This window comes from Saccopteryx leptura, chromosome 1 (assembly GCF_036850995.1).
Source record: "Saccopteryx leptura isolate mSacLep1 chromosome 1, mSacLep1_pri_phased_curated, whole genome shotgun sequence".
Classification (NCBI taxonomy): domain Eukaryota; kingdom Metazoa; phylum Chordata; class Mammalia; order Chiroptera; family Emballonuridae; genus Saccopteryx; species Saccopteryx leptura.
The window spans coordinates 288,252,940-288,266,817 of NC_089503.1; the positions used below are offsets into that span (position 1 = coordinate 288,252,940).

General features: G+C 43.7%; 1 protein-coding gene across 6 annotated transcripts in view; it reads right to left on the reverse strand.

Moving 5' to 3' along the window:
- Window positions 1-13,878, reverse strand: part of ETV6 (ETS variant transcription factor 6) — a 236,615-nt gene that overhangs the window by 162,174 nt on the left and 60,563 nt on the right. The window lies entirely within an intron of this gene.

Consider the following 13,878-nt stretch of genomic DNA (forward strand, 5'->3'; position numbering starts at 1 on the left):
CCATGTACTGTATTGCAGATCGCCAAATCTCAGGACTGGAGACAGCCCCACTCTCTGCTGCCAGGGTCAGCTCCTGTGGAGCCACCAGAGGGGCACCTGGCTGTTGTGCCCGGCATGCACCTGTGGACCACAAAGCCTTATGTTTCTTCCCCATGCATGTGACACTGCCTGCATAGAACCCAAGCTATAACATTTTCTTCACTTTTTATAATGATGCAAGTCAGCTTCACCCACCATACTTTTATTCAAATCTCTAACTGGAAAACCAGCTCCAAGTATGCTTGAGGCTGTATTTTCTTAGCTCCTCTGATTCCTTATTTTCTGAGTCTTTCTTTAGGATTAATATTCCTCTCAAGAGACTTCATGAGTGACATGGATGAGGGAGATAAGGACCAAAATGATAAAAAAAAAAAAATGACTGACGGGAACATGAAGACCACAAATGGAATAGGAAGCTTCCTGGTACACTGCCACCATGGAGGGGGGAGGGGGGCTCAAGATGGGCCCATGCCATAAAAGCTAGTTCTGTGAGGCGTGTGGTTGGCTTGTGCGTAAGTACAAACAGCCTCCGTAGCCTACAGGATGCAGGCACATCAGCGGTCTACAAAGTTCCTTCTGTGCCACCCTTGCTACTGGGGGAGTCGGACAAGCTCCACATTCAATAGCCTGTCACCCAGGGTGGTATTTATATATACATGCAAGGGCAGGCTATCTCCTCAGAGCTCCAAGGCAAGGCCTCTGCATAGTAATGTCCTTTCCCCTCTGCCCGCCCGCAGTTCACCTGCCCTTCATAATATAATATAATAGTGTCTCTACCGTGACCGTAAGTTCATCTTGGCACTGACATTTACTAGCTGGACCTCAGTTTCCTCGTCTGGAACACCCGTCTAGAAAGGCTGTGCAGATTAAATGAAGTCGTGTGTGTGTGTGTGTGTGTGTGTGTGTGTGTGTCGGAGTATGTGTGTGTCAAAGGCTCTTACTGCTGTGTTAAATACACAGGAGGCATGTTTCTTCCTCGCTCTGGCCCAACTACTCATATGCATAATCTGAACTTGATTTGTACTTCTTAATTATGTATTTTGTTTTTATATAGCATCTAGATTGTGAGGAATCGTGTTGTTTTAGTGCTTTCTATCCACTATACGAACTGTGCGCACAGTGTGCAGCCCAGATGACAACCGTAGTCCAGGATATTGGACAAGGGCATCATTTCCCCCACATCCAATAATATCTGCTAATGTTTCCTGAGGAAACGACTGTGAGTTCTGGATAGAGCTGATCTCCCTCTGTCCCTTCAGCTCTTCACGCCCCTTCTTCCAAACAGATCCTTCCACCATTTGGAATGCCCTGAAGGACTCTCACACACTAAGTTATCCATTCATTTCATCACTTCCTGAGTACATACTATATACCAACAAGAGGAACTGCAGTTCCATACTTGGGACAACGCAGAAGAAATCCTAATTTAGCCTCAACACTACTCTGGAATTTTAAATATATAGTGCCTTTGAGATAAACCTTCAATACACTTACTTTGTTGAAATAATAGGTAAAAGGGAAACCCCACTCAAGTCCGTTACAAAATAGGTCAACACTTGCGAAGTCCAATGTCATTCCAGAAACACTCTCAGGGTTGCTAAGTCCTTGTCAGTACCTTTTCTCGTGTTAAGCCATGTATATTGCAAAACAAAGTAATTTTCTTGCAACTAGAATTTGGAAATCTGACCAATCCATTTACACACACATATTCACAGCATAACATGTAAGTTTTCAGCACCAGACTAGGTGTTGAGTGGGGTAAAAAAGAAAGAAATATAAGTCTTAAAATCTCCCTGCCAATTCCTGGCAGAGAATAAGCGGGTGCTGGAGAGAAGATGTGTCCTGACCCCAGGTGAACCTGAGAGGGAAAGTGGGCAGAGAAGTAGGGCGGTAGCCAGTTCATGACAGGAAAAATACATGGTAGAAAACTCCAGCCTTCCCAAGTGGGAAGTGGGGGAACCCAAGGGCCGGAGGACAGGGCCCGTCCCTGCGGATACGGGAGCAGCCCCACCCAAAACCTTGGTGTCACGGAATAAGGCACAGCTTCGTGCTAATGCAGAGCACCCCGTCAGACGTGGTTTGGGAAGCCTGCCAGGGTCTCACGGGTGGACCACAAAGCCAGACAAGCCCCATAGATAGATACATATCTACACAAATACCTTAATGAACAGTCTTAACAATTTTCCAAGATGACACTTTATTCCTAAGGCTTATCATTATCTCTTAGTAGCCCCCTGGCCAACAGACACACTTTATTCTTGTCACCAACTCAACCCTCTCTACTCACACTTGGGCAGAAGTAAAAGCTTCCTGAAGGCCAGGTTTTATCTGTCTTTGCATCCTCCTTCCCACTCCTGCTAGCACCAAGTAGAGTACCTTGCACCTAGGAGACCTTTAATCGATGTTTATGTAATGCCCAGTCCTGGGGAAAGCAGAGAAACAATGCAAACAAGGACACACACTCAGAACACCACAGAATTTAGATTCTCTCCCGAGTATAAATTCTCCTGGTCTGACTGGCTCTGAATATAAAGATCCAGGAACAGGCCTCGCACAGAAGGAAACTTCCTCCGAAACTCTCAGAACGCATTCCCTCTCTAGGAGCTGCCTGCTCAGAAGGCTGTACACGGAAACCTTAAACCTTGACAGGAGCCCTGGCCACATCCACTGTGCACAGCTAGCCCCTATCAGGACCTGTAGGAAGGAAACTCGAGCTGCAAGAGTAACATGAGATTCAGGCATCTGACCTGCTGGCTATCTGGAGGCCGTCATAGTTTAGCTGTGAGTTTAAACCAACTGTAACCAGACAATACCTGATGGACAACCAACTTCCCTGTAAGGGGGAGGGGGGGCTGGGTTCTCATGCCAGGAACCCTCAGGAGTGCGGGTTCCACCCTCCCCTATCAGGGGTCCCACACACTTTCCAGAAGCTCGAAAGGTGACCAGGGCTTGTCCCGAAGAGTACCAAGTTTCTGATAGGTAGTCCAGGTAGCAGCTAGTGAAGTAAAAGTTTTGTAGATGATTGGCGATACCACTTTTGCTTTGGCGTGTGTATGCCTGCAGTTGGGGAAAGGAAGGGCAGAGGCTAAACGCACCAATGTGTCAGTCAAGAGGGAACCCTGATGGATGAGTCCACTTTAATGTGCAAGGATGACAGGACTCACATAGTAAACATTCACCGCACCCCCACTACATGCCTGGTACCACACTGGGATCCTGGGATGAAGAAGACAGAGACAGTCCTCAAAGAGCGCTTTCTCTTTCTTTCTCTTTCTCTTTCTCTTTCTCTTTCCCTCCCTCCCTCTTTCCTTTCTTCCTTCCCTTCCTTTATTTGAATTTATTGGAGTGACAATGGTTAATAAAATTATATAGGTTTCAAGTGTACAACTCTATAATACATCATCTAATGTATATTGTATTGTGTGTTCAGCACCCCAAGTTAAGTCTCCTTCCATCACCATGTATCCCCGCTCTTCTACCGCCCCACACCCAGCACTCACACTATGGAAGATCCCACTTTATGACAAACGTGTATTTTCTTTTTTACTTAGAATTTGATTAATTTTGTTATAGTTTACGAAGAGCAAGACAAAATGGAAGGTAGGTAAAAGGGGAGGGGATAACAGAAGAAAGAGGAAGGAGGAAGGCAGGAAACAAGGAAGGAGGGAGAGAGTCAATACCAGCCACTATAGTCACGGTTGTCGGGAGCCTATACCTGTGTCACACTAGTTTATACTCAACACTTAGATACAGCAGGCAATAGTTTAAGGGCTTATCAGGGTTAATTCATCATCTCATGCTCACAATCCTATATATTTGTATTCCCCTTCTACAAATGAGAAAACTTGGACACTAACAGATTACATAAGCTATAACCACCCAGTCACACAACTATCAGGTGAGAGATCTGGGATTCAAACTCCGGTAGGATGATTTCTGAACTCATCTATTACACCCGTGGTTATCAAGGTGTGGTCCCTGGAACCTGGGAACTCTTGAGATTTGCCAATTCTTGGTCCCAGCCCAGGCCTACTCAATCAGAAATTCTAGGGGAAGGGCCCAACATACTGCTCATTAAAAGCTTTCTAGGTGATTCTGATGAACATTCAAGTTTGAGCACCATGGCATTAATGATATTATAGTGCTTTTCCACATAACGTGGCTAACTTGAAGACAGATAATAAAATACCTCACCATCACTGTGACTGGCCTTTCTTGGCAATGAGCAAAGGTCAACATACTTAGGTCACTGTTTCTCTCAGTTCAGGGGCTGGCTTAGGACGGAGGTTTGGGAAAGCAAAGTCAGTTCTCTTCATGGAAGGAGGCTAGAAGGGAGTGAGAATCCTTGTCTATTCTTTAATGGTTTAACTCCTTCGTAGTTTCCCAACTCAGTAAAATGCAGTGTCCCAAAATACCTATCACTAGATTTAACATGAACCTTGAAAAGAACAGCTTTATTTCTGACATGTCCGTTTAGCTTCTGACAATGCTGTCATTACAGGCAGATAGATTTGTCTGTTCTTTCTTCTGGAGTTAATTTAATTATTCAAACTGATTAACCAGACTGTGAATTATCTAACCCTTTTTGCTTCTTCCCTTTGGCCATTTCTCTGTTCATTAGCACCTCTACTGAGGATAAGCAGGGGAGAAGAAAAGGTGAGGAAACTCAAACCAGTAAATTTTTCTCCTTGTTAGCAGTTCTGGCAGACTTGGTGGGAGAAGAATTGTTATTGGCGAAAACGAGACACTGGGATTATCTATGGTTTTCAATTCTCCATGCTCTCCCTGTCCTTAATTATCACATCCAGGCAAGCGAGCCTAACTTTATAGAGTGTCAGCCTAGTCTAAAAGTGACCAGAAACATAGCGTTCAAATTCTAGAATCTCTACAGAGGTAACCTATGATACTTCTTACATTAAAACTCTTAAAAATGCCAAGGTCACAAACAATTAACAATCACAGTTGAAAAGGCTCAAAAAAGTGATCACATATCTGTGGACCCCATTTTAATTTTAACAGTTGACTTTTTCCCACCATTCCAGCTTTCCATGACCTGAATATGTGTATCTTTACTTACTCACATGAGAAAAATAAGAAACCTAACATTTAATTAGGCACCTACTATATTCTAGGGTGCCAGAATCTCTGCTGGATATCATATAAACATTATCTTGTTTATTTCTTTTATTTTAACTTAACTTATTGATTGATTTTAGAGAGGGAAAGGTAGGGAGAGAGATACACTGATCTGCTGTTCCACCTATTCATGCATTCACTAGTTGTTCCTCGTATGTGTCCTGACTGAGGAATGGACCCATAACTTGGGTGTATCAGGACAATGCTCCTACAAACTGAGCTATGCAACCAGGGCCTAACTTGCTTATATCTTAAACATTTTGGCAATATATTTTTATCTTGATTATATAGAAAAACTGAGGTCTAGAGAAGTTAAGTCCTGGAGTCAGTAAATAGCAGAACTAAGATTTGAACACAAAGCTATGTACCCCACCCCAACCCAAAACCTGTGCTCTCTTTACTCCTCAACTCGGCCTCACCAACAGAATTGCTTACTTCCACCAAGAACTCTAACTGTGACAGTGCTCTCAAGGCTGACTTGGGGGATGAGTGTGCTAAGTGCTCTCTGTGACTTTTAAAGATGCAGACTTTTAAACATGCTAAGAGCATCCTCAGAAGCCACTCATAATACCTTCAGATATCTACTCTTTCCCCTGCTGTCAGCACTACTACAAACCACCACCAGCTCCCACCCTTTTCCCAAATCTGGACAGACCACCACTAGTCTTGTCCATAGTTTCTGAGCAGTAGGAGAGCAGCATTTCCTCAGGCAGAAGCCAGAGGCTATGGTGGGAGAGGAGGTCTTCACTTCCCCATGACTCAGGGCCAGCAAGAATGCCAGGAAGCCTATGCAGCAGAAGCCCATGCCCTCGCCGTTACCACATGACCACTTCCTACTTCGGCGAGGGAAGTACGCGAAAGGTCTGGCGTGAAGGCGGAAGGAAGAAAGGGGGAAGTGATTCTGTTGACCGTCTGCTTCCCCATACCGCATTTCCCTGTTTCTGCTCCTATCCCTTTCCCAACCCCACCCCCGCTGGACTTTGGTGCCTGGACCTGCCTTGCTCCTCCCTGAGCTGCAGTGGCCAGACCGCTCCCTGCGCCTCTGCCCTAGCCCCCAAAGGAGCCCCCACAGCGCGAGTCGCCCACTGTGAGAAACACCGAGGCCTCCTGGCCTTGGCCAGAGATAAACTCAGCATTATTCAGTATCCTGCAAAGTGATAAGTGGGCTTGCTTTATTATTTGTCAGCCAGTCTTTCTTTTTCATCCCTGTTGAGGGCAAGATGGGCCGGAGTGACCACAGCTCACTCAGCTGTCCTTCAGGGGAGAAACTCTCTTCACTCTCCTGTCCGCAGTACTTACTGTATCTATCACATCATCGACGTGGAAGACTAGTATCTTTCATGGGTTTATATACTTTATTGGTATTTTTAATAGGTGTTACACTGCCCAAAGATATTGTAAAACAATTTGGAGCAAGACTTTATTTCTTGACCAAAGAATGTCAATGTTATGCTAGATACTCACGCAGTACCTCCTAACTTGAGATGCAGGCGTCCTGCTGGGAGCAGATGGATCCCAGACTCTAGTAACGTGGCTGCTTGTGGCCCAGGCTCCAGCTTCCTCTCCCTGTGGGCTCACCCATAACATGGCAGCGTGGCCCGTCCTGGAGCTTCAACCCTTCATTTAACCAGATCTACTTCTAGTTCTGGAGATGCCAGAGAAACCACACTGACTGCCCAACTAGCCTGGATGAAACACAAACCAACTTTGGAAAATGGAGAGAAAAGCCCAGACCCTGGGCAGTTCCTGTCTGAATGATTCTTTCCGAATCACAGATCAGAGATATGTCAAAGGCCCTCACAGAGACTGGGCTGCAGAGTCATGGGGTCCTAAAACTGACTCCTACTTATTCCAAAATACAATACTGAGCACCAGGCTGGCTTTGTGTGGGACCTGTGCTTGCTGGAGCTTGCCTGTGCTCATTTTAATGATGTGCTGTGGCTATCCTGAGTCTTCATAAATTTTGAACAAGGGGCCTTACACTGTCATTTTGCACTGGTCCCCACTCATGATGTAGCAGGTCCTGCCGAGCATGTTAACTCCAACGAGTCACTTCAAAATATCTAGTAAATCCGAAAGCTGTGTCAATGAAAGCAGGGTACAAGGCTTTGGGTTGGCAGGGATGAGGATGGGCGGCGAGGCAGGGAGGGTGATTGGTCTATAGAGAGGAGTGGGCTGGTCCGGTGACAGGGAGCACAGGGTGCCCATATGGGGTGACAACAATGGCACCAGAAAGAGCTTCTCAAATACACATACCAAATACTGCTCATTTGGGGCACTATTTCTTTTAGAAACTCCCCAAATCTATCTCAAATCTTTGACTATGGGCTTCATTTTCTCTCTCTGATTTATACACAGCCTGACTTTTCCCCAGTCTTATAGAAGCTTGTTCTAAAGGCTGATATTGTTTGTTTGTTCTTTTCTTTTCAGCTTGAGAGAAATTTGCATGTGACAAGGTTTGCTGAGATGGAGAGAACTCCACTTCATGGCTATTACTTCTCTAATGAAAGTCCAGACTCCATCATGGACAGACAGCCGGGGTTGCTACCAGAAGTCACACGGGGTCAGTCTTACCATCAGAATGGTAGGTGGGAACATCAGGGCCATTCAGAGTGTAGGGTCTGTCTGAATGCAAACTTCCCAAGGATCAGCACCAACAGCAAAATACAGAACTGTCCCAAAGCGTATTCTCTAAGATGGGGCTTTAGGAAAGCTTTCTCAAGTTGTTGTTTTTTGTTTCAAAAGGAGCCAGAAGAGAAAGACATTGTTTCTCTGAATGCTATCTTGTGATCACCTGCAGGCATGTGAGGCTCCGACTTTGATGAATGTTCTCAGACGTGACAGCTAGAGATGGATGGGTGTTCCTTACTCTTCACTCTGTGCGTGCGCGCGTGTGTGTCTGTAGTGTGCCTGTACATGCGCATATGCACACACTCCAGAGCATTACAACTGTGTTCCCTTCAAAAGGATAGCTCTTCTCGTCAGTATAAGTCAATCGTTCACAGCATCCCTGCTTGGTGCTCCAGTCTGTCTAGTTCCATGCATGGCCTCTCCTCCAGAACCATGAAATCAGCAGGAAGCAGATAGTTTTATGGGCTGTCTGTCACTTAGCCTTGCCTGCACATCCTAACTGGTGATGAAATAAGGAAACTGAAGTCATTGCCATGAAAGCTGAAAATGTGGCACCCTTGGCTCCAGGTCTTGGGAAGGCAGGGAGGACAGGCTGGTCGTCCTGCCTCCTGGCAAAAAGGGAGAAAATTGAGCTGAGCAGATGCTGCTGTACTTGGAGAACGCTAACGTACACGGTGCAGGACGAGCCACATCAGGCAAAAGCAAGCTGTTCCCTGAAGCGAAGGGGAAGCCACTGACCTGTGTGACCTGAGACCAGAAGTTCCCCGGCACCACCTGAAATATCGCTCAGATGAGAGCTTGCTGCTTACCACACTGGCCCCTTCACTCTTGGCATTGAAATCCACCTAATTATTTTAAATCTAAGAGATCTGCATCTATTCATTAGCCTGGATAAGTGGCTAAGCAGTTCATGAACTGTGTACAACTTCTCTAAGGCCACTATGGTGGTCTGAGAACTGGATGCCATAAACATGGAGTTGAATTGCACTGATTTGTGAAGAAATAAGCAACACCTAACATAGCAGCTCAGATAGATAGCTATTTCACTCACTGCATTAAAGAAATATCACCGAATTTTGGAGCTGGAAGAGAAAAGAGTGGTCCTCTTGAAGGGGTCCCTTATTTCAGAGGTAGAGAAATGGAGCTGTCTAAAGTAGTTGAGTTCCTGGTCTGAATAGTGAGTGAGTCTTCCTGTGTCTCCTTCAAGCATTTCTAGAATAGAGGATGAAAGAGAGAAACCAGTTCTGCTTTGCCCACATCCACAATTTCAGCCAAAAGTGAACCCACTTTCACCAAACATTAATACGAATGACTCTCTAGAAACTGAAGCAGTCTGGATGAATCCCAATCATTCAGGCCAACTCACCTGGGTGACATAACTCAGTCCTGACTCACCAGATCACAGCCTAATCTCCACCTAAGTGAGTCCAAATGGTCTGAAACACAAAGGTAATAAGCAAGAAGTGGCTTTCTTCAACTCTTTTGTATCAGACCCATAGTGCCCTTTTACCAAGACTGTAGGCTTGACAGTTTGGTCAAGAGTCACTGTTCTGCCTGACCGGGCAGTGGCGCAGTGGGTAGAGCGTCGGACTGGGATGCGGAAGACCCAGGTTCGAGACCCCAAGGTCACCAGCTTGAGCGAGGGGTTACTCGGTCTGCTGAAGGCCCATGGTCAAGGCACGTATGAGAAGGCAATCAATGAACAACTAAAGGTGTCACAACACGCAATGAAAAACTAATGATTGATGCCTCTCATCTCTCCGTTCCTCTCTGTCTGTCCCTGTCTATCCCTCTCTCTGACTCTCTCTCTGTCTCTGTAAAATAAAATAAAATAAAATAAATTAAAAAAGAGTCACTGTTCTTCCTGGGGTTCTCTCATTTATGTAAATAAAACTGAATATTTATTATTATAAGAAACCTAATCAAGATATCTCATAGAAATTCTCTAATTTGGCTTGGTTTCCCTCTATTCCCTCTTATTATTTTGATTTCTAAAGGAACACAAAGTCTTTACTTCCAAAAGGTCACATTGTGTAAATGTGGCCAAAGATACAGAGAGTAATCAGCTGTCATAAATTCCCAATTTATAATAATCAGAGAAAACTTTGTCCAAAACAAAGAAAAACAAATACGACCTTTCTTTGTAGGGTTGAATCATCATCACTAGTGGGAGTGCTGATTCAGGAGTCAACAGGGCAAAGTAAAGAATACAGCATAGATGGGTCAGACCTGGGTTCAAATCCCAGCTATGCCACTTACTAGCTATGTGACTTTAGGTGGGTTATTTAATCTCCAAGTCTTAGTTTTCTCATCTTTAAAATGAAAATAATTAAGTGAAATAAATCAGAGAAAGACAAATACTGTAGAATCTCACTTATTCATGGAATCTAAAATATCAAACAAATAAAAAACAATGTGGTTGGATGGGAATGGGCAAAAGTGGTCGAAAGGTTATTAGAGAAGGAAGTCTTGGGGATCTAACGTATAACATGGTAACTACAGTTAATAATATTGTATTTGAAAGCTGCTAAGAGAGTAGATCTTAAAAGTTCTCATCACAAGAAAAAATGTTTGTGGCTATGTGTGGTGATGGATATAAACTAAACATATTGTGGTAATCATCTTGCAATATATGCATATATCAAATCATCATGTTGTACACATAAAACCAGTATAACCAGTCTATGTCAATTATATCTCAATAAAAATAAACAATAAATAATAAATGAAATAAAACTAAACACCAACTATTTCCTAGGATTGTTGTGAGGATTAAAAGAAGACAATGAAATAATGTGTATAAAAACAGCCTGACACTCAATGTATATCCAATAATGGTGAGCATGAGCTCCAATCCTGGCTCTGATAATCATTTTATATCTTAATTTCTTTCTCTTCATCTTCAAAATAAAATGGTCAAAATTCTAGGCTCTATCTTGACCAGAAGCTCTAAGTAAAGGAGACTGCTCAATCTCCACTAATCCAGTCTTTGTGATGGCTAATGCAAGAAAAAAGCAACTTATAATTATATAATATTAGAGTTTTCAAAGTATATACTCAAAATATCATCAAATTTTGTCACCCTAAGATTTCCTACTTGTTTGTGTTACATAACAAAGACATGATCTTCTACATTCAAAACAGCTTCTCAAGAGTCTCTCCATATTTTACATCCTATCGGCACTACTCAAGATCAGGGCCCTGTCATCTAATTAGTATATTATCTGTAATCATCTCCAAACTGGTTCTGTCTCATCCATTGTCTCCTTTCTCCAATTACCTTCTACAACCATCAGTCATCCTCACAAAACAGAAATGATTTTGCTCCAACACCTTCAGTGCCCTCTAACCAACCACCTTCGCTACAGGACCAAGCTCCTGGGCATGCCTCATGTGCCCTGTGTTCCAATTATTCACATTCCCAACTCAGATGTCTACTCTAAACCCCCAATCTGAAACAACCACTTACTTTTGACCTTCATAACACTTTGTCTAAATCTATTACAGCTATTGCCTCAAGTTATAAATGACTATACTGCTGGACTGTTAAATTGTGTCTTTTCTACCTTTGGCTCTTAGCCTTTTGAGCCATGTTAAGCCATGCATGTAGTAGGTAATCCATAAAGTCTTACTGAATTATTACTTAATTGTTTAATTGGTTTCAGCAGCCCTCTAGTCAAATACATGCATGAAGAGAAGAAGCAAGGTTGGGTAGTTAGGCAATTCATTATCACAGTATCTCTGCTTAGTCAGCGATAACCTTGGAAAACACAGCAAGCTGGAGGTAGGCCTGTGAAATGTTGGACACCAGGCTGGTTAGGTTTTTATTGGGAGCAGAGAGCAGGGAAGAGCAGCCCTGCTTATACCTGTGCCCAGGAAACTTGGGCAGGGCAAAGCTGCTCTCTCCTCTCTTCCCTTCCCTCCCTTATCACCTCCTTCTTCCTCTTAACTTTAAATCTAAGTCATCCAATACATATTTAGTGAGTGCTTACTATATGCAAGGCACTTTTCTAGCATCAAAAATATAGCAAAATGGAACCACTGGTCTACATTCTGGTGCAGTGCATCTCAAACTTCAATGTCATCTGAAGCATCTGGGATCTTGCCAAACAGCAGAACTGGACTCGGGGGCTCTGGGGTGGGACAAGCACTTGCATTTCTAATAAGCTCCCGAGTGATGCTGATGCTACCAGTTCACATTCTCTATAATAAATTTCCAGACTTGAGCACTGGTTCTCAACCTTGGCTGCACAGAGGAATCACCTGGAAAGTTAAAAAAACAAAACACCACACTAATGCTTAGATCTCTTCCCCAGAGTTTCTGATTTAATTGTTCGGGAGTGCAGTATGGTACTGAGATTTTTAAAAGCTCCCACAGTGAATACAATGAACATCCATGGAAGCAAACTACTGTTCTAGTGAGAGGTATAGATAGGAAATAAATATGTATTTCAGATAAGTACTATGAATAAAAATAAAGCAAAGTAAATGCAACAGAAAGTGGGAGAGTGTACTGCTTTATCAGGAAAGGTCCTTCTGAGGAGGTGAGATTTGAGCAGAGACCTGAAAGGTGTGCAGGACTAAACCATGCAGTTATCTGAGGGAAGAGTTCTGTGTAGAACAAACAGCATGTGCCAAGGCCCTGAGGTAGACGGGTGCTTGGCATGTCTGCCAAATAGCAAAGAAAACTCACACGTGAGACCATTCCCTAAGAGACTGTATTAAAAACAATGGTTCACAATCATATGAACATAGTTAGTCTGATCTTAATGGGAAATCCAGGCACACAAGCCCCAAAGGAAATCAAAATGAATAATGTTTTAAATCCAAAAATCACTAGGGGATGGGCATACATTTGGAAGCAAGGGAATTGTATGTGGCTATGTTAGGTCATTTAATCATCAAAAGAATTGTATCAGATAAATACTATTATGTTCATTTTTAGAAATATGTGACCAGAGGCTCAGAGAGATATGTTCACTTGCCCGTGATCATAAAAGGAAGAGATTAACACCAACCTGAATGACTTCAAGATCTATTCTCTTTACAAATTAATCCCACTCTGGTTGTTCTCCCTTATTCTCACTTTACAAATGCTCCCATCTCAGGCAGAGTGAACGGGAGGAGGAGGGCCCATGTCAAAAGTAGGAGGGAAAGGATAAAAGTGAGGGAAGAGAAGAAAAATTCGGGAGGTAAAGAATGCAGGGAGAGTGAAAAGACAAGATGGTCACTGAAGGATAGTCCTCTCCCTCAGACATGCCTTCGGCTCCTGATGAGTCCTAGCTAGAGCTCCTAAAAGCCCTGAAAGGTGGTGTAAGGGTTAGTTTTACATGTCAACATGGCGGGGCCATCGAACCCAAATATTCGGTCAAATTCCAGTCCAGATGTTGCTGTGCAGATAATTTCTTAGATGAGGTAAACATTTAAGTCAGGGGTCCCCAAACTACCGCCCGCGGGCCGCATGCGGCCCCGAGGCCATTTATCCGGCCCCCGCCGCACTTCCAGAAGAGGCACCTCTTTCATTGGTGGTCAGTGAGAGGAGCATAGTTCCCATTGAAATACTGGTCAGTTTGTTGATTTAAATGTACTTGTTCTTTATTTTAAATATTGTATTTGTTCCCGTTTTGTTTTTTTACTTTAAAATAAGATATGTGCAGTGTGCATAGGGATTTGTTCATAGTTTTTTTATAGTCTGGCCCTCCAACGGTCTGAGGGACAGTGAACTGGCTCCCTGTGTAAAAAGTTTGGGGACCCCTGATTTAAGTCAATGGATTTTGAGTAAAGCTGATTCTCCTCTATTATACGAGTGGGTCTCATCTAATGAATGAGCTGACGGCCTTAAGAGAAAAAGACTGAAGTCCCCAGAGGAGAGGGAAGTCTGCCTCCAGGCTGCCTTTGGACTTAAGCAACATCAACTCTTCCCTGCATCTCTGATTGGCCAGCCTGTCCCACAGATTTTGGTCTTGTCTGCCTCCATAACTGTGTGAACCAGTTCTTTAAAGTAACTCTCTCTCTCCATACACACAGACACACACAGACACACACCCTGTTAGTTCTGTTTCTCTGGAGAAC